This window comes from Bombus vancouverensis, chromosome 1 (assembly GCF_051014615.1).
Source record: "Bombus vancouverensis nearcticus chromosome 1, iyBomVanc1_principal, whole genome shotgun sequence".
NCBI lineage: Eukaryota > Metazoa > Arthropoda > Insecta > Hymenoptera > Apidae > Bombus > Bombus vancouverensis.
This window is the reverse complement of record NC_134911.1, coordinates 2315715-2331973: the sequence shown is the minus strand read 5'-3', so window position 1 is coordinate 2331973 and position 16259 is coordinate 2315715.

The window sequence follows — 16259 nt, the reverse complement described above, 5'->3', positions numbered from 1 at the left end:
AACGATTTGCAGTATGACTTGTGTTAAAAAGTGGTTTGATTCTTCCTCTTGAGAACATAGACTTAAGTTAAATTCAAATCCAAATTAAAGAAAAAGAAGTGAAGAAATTTGTGTTTTTATTATATAGTTTAATAAAATGAATTTAAGATTAACAAACTCTATAACAAAAATATATAGATTGAATAAGAAAACATTTAGTAGAATCAGTAATTTTATATCATGTAAAAATCTCTGTTGTGAAGTATTTAGATTGAATTACTTATAATCATCAATTTCCATTTTAACAGGTGCATATTGATTGATACTATCAAAAAGAATCTTTTTAAAATTTCACCTTTTATCAGAGAGAGAAAGCCAATTCTGAAATTGACTAAATTACCTAAGCTCGAGTTTATTGTATGTTTCTTGTATGAAGTTTTTTCGACCTTTGTAACACATGTCAACCAAAACCATTGGTTGACTTACTTGTTCAACTCTGATATAAATCGCATAGCTATTCATACATATCCATTTAAAAAACCAACAAATATTATACATATATTTTCAAAATAAGATCTATAGAATAGGAAATACATAGTAAATGTTTTTAAAGTTGTTTTGATGCTTTGTATCATTTTTGTAAAATAAAATATTACGTGTGATAGAAAAAAGTGTTGATAAGTATACTAGTTTAACATTTTACAATATTGAAGCTCAAATATCTTCTAAATTAATCACTTTTTTTGTCGTAAATAGCTTATTGATTATTTATAACAAATTTTGGGATGCATCTATTAATATATAAACAAAATATATAATTCTGCTAAACAGAAAAGTCATTTCTCATATAATTTTTACGTCTTATATACTACCCTTGGATGTTATATACAGGGTGGTTGATAACTGGTGGTACAAGCGGAAAGGGGGTGATTCTACGCGAAAGAAGAAGTCGAAAGTATAGAATAAAAATTTTTTTCTTTAATTTTTCCATCGAGACAACGATCTACAGTGAGATCCGTTATAACGAGACGTGATAAAGTGCACGCGTACCGAGCGAAAATTCAAAGTCGATTTTCTCGAAAACAAAGCCTCGAACGAAAAATTTGTATTCTATATTTTCGACTTCTTTTTTCGCGTAGAATCACCCCCGTTTCGCTTGTATCACCAGTTACCAACCACCCTGTATATTCTTAAGTCTTTACGTCATTCTTTGCATTTTATGCATATATCAGATTAAAACCATTGAAATATAAAGATTTTTAATGAGAATTAAAAAAGTGAAACACGTAAAAATGTGCATATAATAATAAGTACTGTTTATCTACGGAATGTCGAGTAATTCGCATATTTACCTGCTTTGAAACACAAGATGGGGAAATATAATTACAATTACAATTATAATTATAATTTGATTCTTTTACTCTTATTTAATTAGGTAATGTTTAAGTGATAGGTCAATTTTTAGATTTATTTGTTCTTGTTTGCGAACATAAGTACTTTGAGAAAAGAAAATATGTATATAAGAAGATATTTATCATTATTTTGATTTTATTATTATTTCTAAAGTATAATATTTAATCTACGCATTAGTAATTACAATGAATCGAAAGATACTGGTTACAATAGAATAATTTGGTATTTATTCTCTGATAAAAAAAAGCAGTTTTGTGAGAGATGCTGCTGAATAATTTTCTATTAAATTCATTTATTTATTCATTTATTTATTTTCATTTATTCTAAAACCCTACTTTTTATTTTTTTACATATTTCCCACATCTGTTCTACAATACTAAGATAATATTAAGATAGCAAGATAGTATTTATTTCACCATGTTCAATACATTTATGAATCAGAAAAAAACCAGCACTATAGGGGAAATATCTAAAGTTTTAGTCGCATATACGAAAACGTTTCTTAAAAATATCTTCATTCGATCCAATAACATAAACAGCTTAAAATTATTGTACTGTACATTGTTGTATAACCAATAACTGCTATCTAATATTCTATCTCCTATAATAATTTATCTTTCAACGTACGTCTTAAGGGATCACTTCCAAGAACGAACACAGAGAGAGAACAGCTCGTTGCAAATGTGCCCGTAATTCACGGTGTACCCGAAACGAGCTGCTATATCGTTTCGTATAGCCATTGTCGAAAGAGGAGCATGGTAGACGACGCGAAATCTCCAGAGGAAACTATGGCTGGTCTTGTGTAGTTCCTCTTTAATTCATAGACGTGAAACGGTAAATAGTTGAAGACAGAAGTTTTGTAGCGACCCGTTGTACCGTAATGCTCACGACCTATTATCAGTGGATGAATGGAGACTGGGTGAGCTTTTTCCAGGATGTGTCGTCGTGACGCGCGTCGTTGCACGACACCCGGCATCGACAATGTTAAGGAACGCTGAATCACCGTTTCCATCAAGCCACCGGTATTAATTACCCATGACAATCGCGATTTAGTCAGTCTTAATTGATAATAGCTAATGCCGGGTAAATGGAATCGCCGGCACGAGCAATTAAGTCGACCAATCGTGTGAGAACCAATTGCGGCTCCGTTAGCACGCTCGCGTATCGTTTTTGCATATGGATGATCCAAGTATTCTATCTAAGTACATACATATACAGGGTGGTTGGTAACTGGTGGTACAAGCGGAAAGGGGGTGACTCTACGCGAAAAAAGAAGTCGAAAATATAGAATAAAAATTTTTTTTTTAATTTTTCCATCGAGACAACGATCTACAGTGAGATCCGTTATAACGAGACGCGATAAAGTGCACGCGTACCGAGCGAAAATTCAAAGTCGATTTTCTCGAAAACAAAGCCTCGAACGAAAAATTTTTATTCTATATTTTCGACTTCTTTTTTTGCGTAGAATCATCCCCTTTCCGCTTGTACCACCAGTTACCAACCACCCTACCCTGTATGTATATCTACTATGAATATACTCGCATTAATGTTTGTTACGTTGGACATTCAGTTAGATAAAATTGATTCTTATTTCTCAAGATCAGGCGAAGATGCTTTATTACACTTATTGTATTCCTGCTTATTGTTTCTACATCTTTGTAAACACAGTGTTAACAAAGAGAGAGTTAGAGTTTAAGAGCACTGGGTTTAGTTGAGAACATTTGGTGGGAACAATATAATGGTTGCAAACAGCACTGCTTGGTATTGTGGGATCTAAGGCTGTACACGCTATTCTGATACTAGGACTATGGCTTATATAAGTATGTATTCTGAAAGTCTTGCTACTAAAAAGGGATTAACAGGCGAGGAATCTGGGTTTTATCAAATTCTTTTCAGGTCTATTGTTGTATAGTTCTTAATTAAGAAGTTAGACAATCCCTCAATATTTTTCACTCATTTGAAATAAAATGGATAACATGGGCACATTCTGATACAAAAGTTTATTAATGCCTAAAGTGTTATACATATACTCGATATAAACAATTTGAATTTTTATCCTGATGATGATGAATAGATCTGGTTTCAGATATTTTCCATGCTATTCAGAACAAGATAGAAACAAGATAATAAATAAATACAATAGGATTATCACAGTAGCCGAAATGACCAATTCATAATTTTTCATTGAAATTATAATCTTTTTTCCTATAACAAACAGAACTACTTACTTAGTTTGAAATAACTAATATTAGGAAGCTGCCAAGAAAGCACAAAATAAACTGCAGCGAATGACTTATGTTTAAGTGCAATTTCTTCTTGAATATTCATAAACACAGGAATTACCACGAGAAAAAATATTTCTTCGAAAACAACGCTCCTTTATAATTAATGTAGACATCTGAACTAGATCTCTAATTTATAATTCACTGGGGAATTTCTCGAGGGAGCATAATGAAAGTTTCTTGTGCGAGTAGATCAGTAATAAGAGATAACTGATAAATTCTTGTAATTACATTATATGTATATATTTTAGTAAATATATATTTTTTATTTTTATCGAAATTATTGATAGATTGCTGTTTGGAAAAATTAAATGTACGAAAATAAATCGAATGCAATATGTGAATATATCCAAAATATTCAAAGTAGAGTACTCGTTATAAAATGTAGATGGTGAAAGAAATTTTTATTTAAGTCTAACTTTCTTATTTTTACAGTCCAGTATCCGTAATTCAGTTATTAAGTACCAAGGTAATTTTATATTTATCATAAAAATACACGTTTTGTAGATATGAGAAAATTTCAATTGCTGTCAATGCGAATATAGTAATTTTGAAATAAAAGTTTTAAATATTTTAAAGTTATAAATGAGAATATAAGATACGAGGTATATTTTTCTTATTTCTTTTAAGAAATTTTCGAATTTTCCTTTTGAGATGTAAGACAAATTTTGTTTGATCAATTATTAATAATAGCAGGTAATATTTATCTTCTGAGGCTTTTTGTAGAAAAATAAATACATTTCTCGCTCAATTAGCCAATAACTTCTAAAAGAACGATGTAAAAGAAGTACTGCATCAATGAAATTTAATTGGACTAGTACTAGTGTTGTGCGTATACTTAAATTTTATCTGTTATATATTCTTACAGTACATAGATTATTTAGTACATAATTGAAATTGATATTTATATTTTTGCATAAACAAGTACCATTTAACAAAACTTCATTGATACTTGTCCATCCATTCTCGTTTCCTACTGTGTATAAAAATTTATTTTTCCTCTACAATACCAGTATGAGATTCATTTAAATATCGAAGATTGCTTTTTGTCATAGGGCCAAAGAACAAAAATTAGTAACATGACTGAAAGGTCTAAAAATATATATTTTTTAATATTTGGTTAACTTTATAACATTGAACTTTAATTAAAAGATCTTTCGCGCTTCTGCGCTAACGTCTTGACTTTTAATTTTAATTTCACAATTTCAATCCTGATCTGTGCTCTTCCTTTGTTTGACCTTTTTTTACTCCAGGAGTTTCACCGTATCTTTAAACCAGCGTCATACACATACTAGACTCATATCATGCATTTACTAGCTCTGAAAATTCCACGTACGTTCCTAAACCACTGAAACACAAACAACCCCTTGATGTCCCCTGTGGCATTTTAGTCACTTATCATTTATAGCTAGAAGACGAAAAGCCCATCGACCTTTAAAGTAGAAATGGTTCAAGTCACATCAAGACACAAGACATATGTGCCAAATACCAAGAATTCGCCAATAGTTGGCAAAATATTTGTATGTACTGCACACATATAACCAAACCTTTCCTTTAATTATTTATTTATTATTTTTGTTTGTTAAGCTTCGGAACGACACTGGTCCACGAAAATTTCTTGTTTTCTGTACTACAAAGAATTAATATAATTATATCAAATACAATATTATGATCTGTATACAGTAACGCTCTAAAATTTCTTTAATTATGATTAAGAAAGCAAGAGATAAATTTCAAACGTTTACAATTAGCAACGTAATCATTTATAAGTACTATGAACTAATTAGAAATAGATTAAGATTAACTGCAAACTATTTATATTCATGTAAGAATCAGATTAGTTAATCAGGGACAATTTGATTAACAACCGAGAAATTTATCTTATAGTCAAATAAGAAAGGAATGCATAATGAGTTATAAAATATATGGCTTCATCGATAATATTTTCATTTAATCAATATTACAAAAATCTATATAATTATCAGTGAACCGGCCACTTATTATTAATCACGTACAGATTACAAATATTGCTTCTAAATTTTGTACTACTATTTCCACTATACTTACTTCATTTTTATATGAATTTTTAAAAATTATATAAAACATTATATTAAGATTCTATACAATAAGAAATTCGATTTTCTTCGAACGATATTATCAGAGATTGTGCTAGAAATGTCGTAAAATTTAAAAATTATTATTTTATATTTCGTAATATTTATTTTATATTAGCTATCATATTTAGGCAATTTTGGGAATAGCGGAGATCTTACCGATTTTAATGACTTTGAAATATTCTAAACAACTTTTTCCTATACATGTAACTGCTGCTCGGCCTTAGTTTCCAAAATATTCACAAAAATTCTGAATTAAATTTAGGTTATAATTACACTTTTATATATCCTAATCTAAACTTAATCCATTTATAAAAAAATAACTGTTTTTAAAATTGTACAAATAAAGAAGAAAAATCGCTGGTTACAAGTTGAGGCGGAGTAGCATGCGCCCGCCATCAGGCAACCGGTGACGCTGACGTGAAATAATTTTCGATGAATCGTCTGATATATGAAATGTTGCAGTTTATCTAATCTTCAATTGTTGACAAATGTTACAAGTATACCTACCGATAATAAAAAGTTGTAAGAATAAAAATCCAGTGCAGAATAAAAATTTATAAAATACAGTATTATATTAAGTAATACATATAGTAGTTTTGAATATATCAGTGCAAAATTACTATACAGGATGGTTGGTAACTGGTGGTACAAGCGGAAAGGGGGTGTTTCTATGCGAAAAAAGAAGTCGAAGATATAGAATAGAAATTTTTTTTTTTAAATTTTTCCATCGAGACAACGATCTACAGTGAGATCCGTTATAACGAGACGTGATAAAGTGCACGCGTACCGAGCGAAAATTCAAAGTCGATTTTCTCGAAAACAAAGCCTCAAACGAAAAATTTTTATTCTATATTTTCGACTTCTTTTTTCGCGTAGAATCACCCCCTTTCCACTTGTACCACCAGTTACCAACCACCCTGTATACTTGGGAACTATAGTTGAGTGGTGCGACGCAGCGGTTGTATGTACAGGAAAAAGTTGTTCAGAACGTTGACTTTGTCAACACATTTCGCGGTCGTACATAATTACCAATTGAGCTTTTATCGTAGAATTTTGTTTCATGTTTAGCTTATTATTTTATATACATATGTAAAATGAAAATGACATATAAATCGGAATTCTAAACGAATAAATGTTTTTAAAATCATAATAAAACGTATTTAATTTTAAAAGCCGATTGCTTTTTTGTTTTCTTAGACAGTTGCATCTGATATCGCAAAAAGCTGCATCGGAAAATATCTCTCATAAACGATATGAGAGGAAGATTAATAATACGTCGCATAATTAAAAATTCATACTAAATTTATGGTTTTGTACCGGTGAATAGACACCGACAGAGTAATTGTTAATTAAATAAGGATCGTAAACTTTTGTTGTGTTGAATAATTAAATGGGCATGTTTCGTAAGATGTTACATGTATATAATTGTCCATAAACATAATTTTCCTGTATATAATTGGACAATGTAAAAGTCTTTGTTAATAAACGCTCTTAAAAAGAAACAAACAACGACAGACCGAATAAACACTCGTTGCAGTTAAACACAAACATGTTAAAACTTAAGTGAACATATGGATAATTCAAACTCATTCTATTGGTAACTCCGCTTTTCTGAAATATACTACTTTTTATATACATTGTTGACACAAAATTGGACAATTTAGGTATGTAAATAATACGATCTGGAAAATGTTTGTCCTCATTATCACAGATGTATTCTACACCTCAGAATCGATGGAGATCTGCGAAAAAAGGTAAATTGACAAACCTTAAAATTCAAGGTCATGCATTTATTATGGCATCGTATTCTATTCGTCGTGAAAATCAAAAATTTCAAAAAGACCATGGGTCGCAATTCAACCATTCTCTTGGAAAAAAAAATGTTTAAAGTCCATTAGCTTTTAGACTCACTTTATTTGTAACGTGCTTACATTCTGCAGTCAGATGCGGGGAAAATAGCATTTATTGTCGCGCGCAATTACTCCAGATCCACCATTATCGTATATCCCATCCATTTTGTCCTTTTTCTATCTTTCGCTATTTATCCAGTCCCTGACTTTGTATCTCTATAGCTTTTTATACAGTATAATATATTGTATAGTATAGTATAGCATAGTATAGGTAGTCCCTATACTTTTATTGTACATTCCGACCAAGTTTCTCTGTAAGTTTATTCATTGATTTTAGACGAATGTTAAGTGGTCTAATTTTATCGTTTAACGATGATACTTTTATTTTGGTACATACCACAACTTTGGAATGAATTTTTCTAGATATTTCAAAATTGGCGATTTTTCTAAAGATATCGCTCTTTACTAACATGATAAATAAGTGTGATAAATTTTTGCGCAATTAATTATGATATAGATCACCTTGACAGGAAATTTAATTGAAATTGAAACCGAATATGTAATTTAATAAGTACGCGTTGTGAAAAATACTTCCGGAAAAAAATGATCTACTGTGTCGAGGGTACGAGTCACAGAATGGAGCATGAAAAGAAATTTTTATACAAAATCTTTTGAATGTGTAAGAAGAATGGCTGATAGAATTTCATTTTGACGATAGAAAGCGTCGACGGTTCTCATTAAAAACTTGGCAGTGCTGGATTCGGTACAATATCATTTGAAAAGTAGTTTCCAACCGTGCTTTTTTCGTCGCTCCTAATTAAACCACTGTTCTGCTTTAATCTTTGTGAATTATGGGCTGAAATTAAATTTGTTGGACGTAATCTGAGGCGGCATGTGACGATAAATGGAATGGAAGCGACGAGGAAAAGTAGAAAAGATGCTGTTTAAATGAAAAATAGTTTGTACAAATATTTCAACTGCATAAATATAAGGAACAGCCGCTTCGATATGATAAATAATTTAAATGAAATTAATAATAAAATAATTTTACGATTATCATTTCCAAAATATTCAGTGTAAGAAAATATTGTATTTTAAGCTTGAAATAGTAATAAGGAACAATAAGAAAGTAGCCATTTTTTTATTACATTTCCAAAAGAAAATAAAACCATTAGTGATTTTTTCTATAAAGAATAATCGTAAATTATTTAGACATGTAAGTATAAATTATGTAGTTAATAATAAGAAGTTATATATATCTATATCTACATTTTTTAAATCATATTTACGTATTATTCGCTATAATACTACGTTTTATTAATATACCTTTTTATTGGTATTGATTGATTCATTCGTAGTAGAATTACAGTCGATGATTTCATTTTTCGTACCGAGTAAAATAAGATTCTGATTAGATTTATAGATTGTTATATTTGGTCTTTTACTCTGTGAAATATTTGAATATTTCGACATTTCTGAACAATTTCTGGACGGGCTATTTTAAAATAAATTGCAAGTTCTTCTAACAGATTTATAGAATGATTAATTATAGGAATTTTATCGTATTGGCTTGAATTACAACATTCATAATCTATACTAATATTATAAAGAGAGAAGGTCTGTAGATATGTGCGTGTGTGTCCGAGATAATCCCAGAAGCTATTTAGCCGATTTGGATAATATTTTTACCACTGGAAAGTGTATTTCCTCCGGATGGACATAGGCTATATTTTATTACGCTTACTCCTCAGGGAACAGAGCAATGAGCATAAATGGCCAAGTCGGATTAACAGCTTTCCACTACACGGTTACGCTTTGTTGGATCGACAGTCGACAGTCGATAGTCACTTCCCATAAATATTTCACGAATATTATTTACTATATTGAATTCTGTCATAAATGACAGTGGATTGAGAATCGCGAAATTAAATTCTTATCAGTTCCGTCCAATTCCACGCAGAAGAAGTTATGGGCCACACCTAGTTCGTACATAAAATTATTACTTCTCTAGGGACAGTTTGTAAAAATATTGTCTTACTGTTCGTATATTATCTGAATAGATAGTTATTAAGTTTTAAACAAATTTCTTCATTAATAATTGGTAATCAAAATTTTATATTTAATACCAATATGCAAAGGATATAAATACATGTATGAATGGAACTAATTTTAACATTTCATGATTGTAATAAAATTCTTTCATATGTATCTATTACACAGCGTGGTTGATAACTGGTGGTACAAGCGGAAAGGGGGTGATTCTACGAGAAAAAAGAAGTCGAAAATATAGAATAAAATTTTTTTTTTTAATTTTTCCATCGAACATCCTGTAGTACTCTAGCCTAGATTTTATCATAGCTGTAATTGTTCGAGATTTGTGATAGCGAGATTGGGTTCGAGGTGACAATTGGTCACGGGATGGGCGTTTTGTCTAACGGAGGTCTGGAGTGGTTGCATGGGTTTTCCGAGAAATGTGATTGTGGCGGCATGCGGCCTCGGGAGCGGGCCTAGCCACGTGTGATGTTGCCTCGGAGGTGCCGATACAATGGGACATACATTGCATTAATAATCAAACTCCAGGCAGAAACTGCCTAGCAACGGCGTTTGGAACTTTCTCGATGCTTCCAACGAGTGCGTATCAAATTCCAGGCAGAGGATGCCTAGCAACGGGCGTTTGGAACCTCCTCGATGCTTCCAAATGAGTATAGAAAACAAAAGGCAATCGTACAGCGAGAAAAATCTCCACGAGGCTGGCATTCGTGCGAGTGCCTTGGAGAGTGACACATCGAGTACTTTCAACAGTCGTATTTCTGTGCCTAAGATTAGTTTACGCTTAATGAAGAGTTATCCCGTTGACCGTGGAATCGTTTGAACCCAAAAACATTGTTAATAGCGTTCATTAAACTTATTATTCGTAAATCATATTATTCATTAAACTTACTATTCGTTAAACTTATTATTCATTAGAGTTATTGTTTGTTAAACTTATTATTCGTACAATTTATTATTCACTAACTTTATTATTCGTCAAACTTATTATTCATTGGACTTATTATTTGTTAAACTTATTATTCGTACAATTTATTATCTACTAACCTTATTATTCGTCAAACTTATTATTCATTAGAGTTATTATTTGTTAAGCTTTGTAGTAGTCTTGTAAATACATGTAACTATAATCTCGGCTTTGCAAAACAATGGGTAATCCAGGTGAGGAGTTGTTCCTCGCCCAAAATTCTAATCATAACCCGACAGCAAAAGTGGGATCAGGCCCGTGTATAACCACGGAACAACTCATGAGAATCGTGGACCGATTAACTCAGCCGAGGGAGCAAAGACCGAGTACGGAACCTGTACAGCTAGTGTTACCACGTTTTAACCCCGAAATCGCGGGCGCCGACCCAGCTGTGTGGTGCGCGACTGTTAGTGTGATTATGGAAAAAAGGCCTCTACAAGACGACGAGTTATATCTCACTATAAGTCGTGCTCTAGAGGGTACAGCAGCACAGTGGCTTACGCAAGTTCCGGTCAGTGGTCTTACTTGGACAAAGTTTACGGAACATTTTCTTGCGCGTTATGGTGGCATGGAAACGGCAACCTCATTGCTAACGAGGATGTTCAACGAACAACCACTGAAGGACGAAACCACGGGGGCTTTTGGTAATCGTCTTCGTTCTCTTCTGTCGGCGAAATGGGGAGATCCAACCTACGCCGAACTAATCAACGCCATCGTCCTCCTACGACTGATTTCGCATGACCAGCGTGTCGAACGGATAGCACTTATGAACGATATCCAAACCCAGGATCAATTCCATAAGGAAATGAGAGCTCTCTCTTACGCGAGAAAGAGACTGGTACCTTCGTCAAATAATTCACCGGCGGAACCTGAAGCTAAACGAAGCAGGCCATCAGTTTCTCGGATTAAGTGCTACCGCTGTGGTGCTCACGGACATAGGAGAACGGAGTGTCACCTGAAAACACAAACCCAAAGGAAAACCGACCAGCCGCATCGTCGAAGGTAACTTGCTTCAAATGCCATGAGGAGGGAGGGACATATTGCGCCTAATTGTCGCCTTGGAAAGTTACATATCGAGCGTCCCAGCAAATCGTATTTTGTGCTTAAAAGTATTCTACGATTAGTAAAGAGTTATCCCGTTGACCGTGGATTCGTTATCGAACTCAAGAACATTGTCGATTGCATCTTGCGTGTTTAAACAGCACGGTTGTTCGTTAAACTTTGTAAAAGTCATTTTTGCACCTGTAAATATAATTTCTGTTGAGCAAAACGATGGCTAATTCAAATGAAGAATTGTTACGCGCCCTAAATTCTAACGATAATCCGACATATATATATTTTTTTTTTCAATGTAATATATTAACATCATAAAGTGTACATTTATTTATTATAACAATTTTTAGTGGATAACTGGAAATGATTAAGCACATGGACTTATGTTACGTTCTGAACGAAGAGTTTTATTGTAAACTGTGAAACTTTTGCAATAGTAGTGCGGAATGTTACTAATAATCGTTGTTTTTAACCATAGAATGCTATGTTATATTTTTCTGTGTTTGTGGAATAGTTAGGGAATAATCTATTTTACACTAATTACTTCTTGCTCTTGTTTCATTGATCGACGTTATATTTTCTTAGAAAAAATTATAAAAAAGGCGTAAAAAACATGATAAACAAAATGTAATAAAAGATACAATAGAAATATATTTCATAAAATACAAACAAATAATTCCTTTATCTTTTACAATATTCATACCAAAACGCTTTTTATAGCTCTAATTAACTAGAAATATGAAGTATATTTTCAATATTTTACTTTAATATTAGTCTTATTTAAAATTACACGAAATCTTGTCTATTACTAGCAGATTTTGGGCCAAATTGTACGAAATTTTATTTTGCTTTCCAGAATCTGTGGAATATGATAAAACAAATTTGTTATTATTTGATATGCCATACTCGAACGTATATACATATATTTAACTGCGATAGTAGCTAGTCGTTTAGCAAGTAACATTGGTAATTGTCCATGAAAATGTCCCTCGGGAGGCCATTAAATATAAATATCTGGATTTTTACGAAGGTATGAATATCGGCGTTTCATTACTTTGTTAAACGAAGGATGGGGTACTGGGGTAGCCACGAGCAGCCGTCCTCATGTGGACAACCGCAGCTATCGGTTTTCACATACCAATGCAGCTACGTGTATAGTGTATATACAGATGTATATGATACAGCGATTCCCTGATATGTACTCATCTACAGATATCTATGAGATTTTTTTAGCAATTTCTGTTTTTTTTAGATGCCCATATAAAAAAGCGTATAATAGAAAAAATATAAAAAATTATAAAAGAAAAAGAATATATAAAAATTTCTATGCTGTTAAATGTATCGTCCAATATTCGGTGTACACGTGCGAATTTCTTAAATTTTTTACTCTACCTGGTATTGCTTTATTTGTCTTTCCTCTACGTATATACACGAAAACTAATAAAATATATTAAAATCGTTGGAATAGCTGCTAACAAAATTTTATATATTTGTAAATATTCCGTTGATTAAAGTAACGAATATTTTTTTTTATGTCTGTTTTATACAATTTTCGCTTCCTTTGTATTAATTCTTATAACTTTCTTGTTTATTTATTGCTTTCCAATTACTCTACAAAAGCTTCTATGAATTCCTTTCATTTGAGCAATACTTCTTTATTTTCCAATTCAATCGATCCCATAATTAATCCCATTAGATTAACTGTGAGGGTCATATCAATTTAGGGAGTTCTCTGCTCTTACATAGTATACCAAAAAATCGAAGGATCGCTATGCTTCTCTCATACGTTTCTCATATATCTTGACCGAAAAATTGTCGATATTTGAGCTGTTATAACCTTGTGTACAAAGACATACCAACAATCTATCTGTTCTCATTTTAAAGGGTGAAGACCTTTACCCCCATCGCTATTATAAAACACATGCTAGACAGACATATACTGCAAACTCACTGAACACACATACTAGATACATACTAAACACACATATCACACACGAGATACAAGTGCGACCATGAAACCTCGTGCTGTAGCGTGGGTTATGCCAATGCCAGCGGCACACTTTTTATTTAAAGAGCGATAAAACAGCGAAAAAGGATCGTACATCAACTTTTTAGACGTCGCCGTAAAGAGGTGACTTCCCTTCATTTTAAAACGAGTCCCAAAAAAGTTATTTTCGACTCTGTAGAGTAGCTTGAATCTGTAAAAGTTTGGTAAAAAACGGCAATTTCAGTTTCCCACTCTATTTTGCAACGAAAAAGGATCTTTAAAAAAGTTTAATTATTTTGAAGAAAAATTAGGCTGTGAAAGCGAAGGCTCCACACTTTAAAGTGAGATTGTTGTACGATTTTCTTTTTTATCAGCTCGCATATTGACAATTTCTCGGTCAAAATTTCACGATCCTTCAATTTTGCGACGTAGTGTGCTATAAACGTGTATGAAAATATTTATAAAAACTTAGACAATCTGCTGATATGGGAGTACTTTTAGGGAAGACTCACGCTTATAATCTACAGGAGCTTAAAATACAAGACTTCGATGGCTTTTAAATCTCTAGAATCGACAAGCTTTTCCACACAAAATAATGAAAATAGATAATTGTTAGAAACACTATATAGAATTATGTGAAAATTATCTTCACTAAAAATATGCTGTTTCGAAGGGGAAATGAATATTTTGTTTAACTATGTTATATGTATTTTGTGTTATTTTCAAAATAATCGTGTTTTTCTACCACTAAAAAAATTTTTTCAAGGTTCAGAAAAATATAAAAATATCGTTTCTCGACTAAATTTTGTGCTAAATTCTTTCCCATTATTGAAGCAAGAGCAACAGTGTGATAAAAATTAAAAAATCGTAACACAATTAAAATTTTGTTTAAAAAGAGGGATATTTCTGATATCTACCAATCTAATAGCAAACCATTTATCTTTGATAACTGCAAGTATTCGCAACCCGAAAGTGAATAATGAAATCTGAGTTCTAAATTACTACCCTTGGCCATTACTACCGTATTTTCATAGAAAAAGTATTCAAGAAAGAACCTTCGAAACATTCGTTATTCTTCTTTACACTTCACAGGTTTAAGCAAACGCTGTTTAAACATCCATAAACAAATGCACCAGTTCTCATGAAATTCGCGTTAGATTAGCCTCGCCTTTTTCTTTCCTCTCCCTTCGCAGCTGGCTTCGTAGTAAGATTTAATTAACTAGTGAATTAGTGTTGACTGCGTAATTTTCGAAACACATTGTTTATAAGAGAGTGAAAGCCACCCGTTTAAGCTTGATTAGAATCCTGGCATGTACCTGTCTTGCTTAGCGTTCTATATATTATGCATTCATTCTGCCACTGAAATTTCAATTGTATTTTGTCTGTGTTCAACATAGATTTATAGAAGGTTCGTGTGTTTTTCGTTACCGATTCATCAGCATTGGCGTAACTATTGTGTAATCTATGGATTCAAATTTGCAATTATTACGCAATTGCTAATCGCTTCTTTTGTTATCTACGGGATGCGAGGAAAGTAAGTGCCATGAATAGCACAGCGTCATTTGACATTTCTGAATCGTTGGAGATTTGTTAAAAAAACGTTGCGACAATATTGACGTTGACCTTGATATTCAAGTTCAAATTGGTTTTTTTACATGATATTCTTACTCATCACGAGGTACGAATTTGTTAAAGGAACCATTCTTTCGATGTTATTCCACTCTTGTTAGAGGAGTTCTTCTCGTACAGTAAGTATTATAATTTTGTAATAATATGAAATCACGAAGTTAGTTGCTTCAATAATTACCTATTTCCTCATTAATATCATTAATATTTCGTTATTTACTTTCTATCTGACTGCGAAATATAGACATAGTGTAAATAATGTAAAAGTAGCTAATGGAACTTTAACGTCACCTTTGGGGAATTGTAACCTGTTCCTTTGACGAAGGTCCTCGTGGTGAGTGGAATACGATGCAAATAAAAAAATGTAACCTAAACCAAGGTCAATTTTGTGGCAACATTTTTAAACAAATCTGCATCGAACAATCATCTTGTGGTGATTGTAATGCTTAATATTATGTATTGTATGTATTGTTTTCGATGGAAGGAAGTTGAATTTTACCTTAGAATAATAATGTGCGATGTTATTTGGTTGCAAATTGGTTGCCAGTTTTGTTAGATCATTAATGCAATGAAAGATACATGAAAGATTTACATACCTCTAGTTGAAAATTTATCGCAATTGTTTATGGCTTCGAAACTATAATTAAGAAGCTTTTTAAAAAAAAGGCTTATGGGTGTATGATAAGTATACTATAAATAAGTGACGACTCTATTCAGTCAAATAGTTGAATGTTACGGAAATTTTATTAACGAAGTTCTTTAAGAGCCATTGTAATTATTAAAATTGGTATTTTCTAAACACAGTAAAACCAATGAAATTTTAAGAGAGATTTGTTTTATCTATTAAATATCGTAACGAGTACCATACTTTGGGTATTTTATATATTTTATTTTTCATATACATATGTTTTTTTTGTATCTTTATGAGTATTCTAT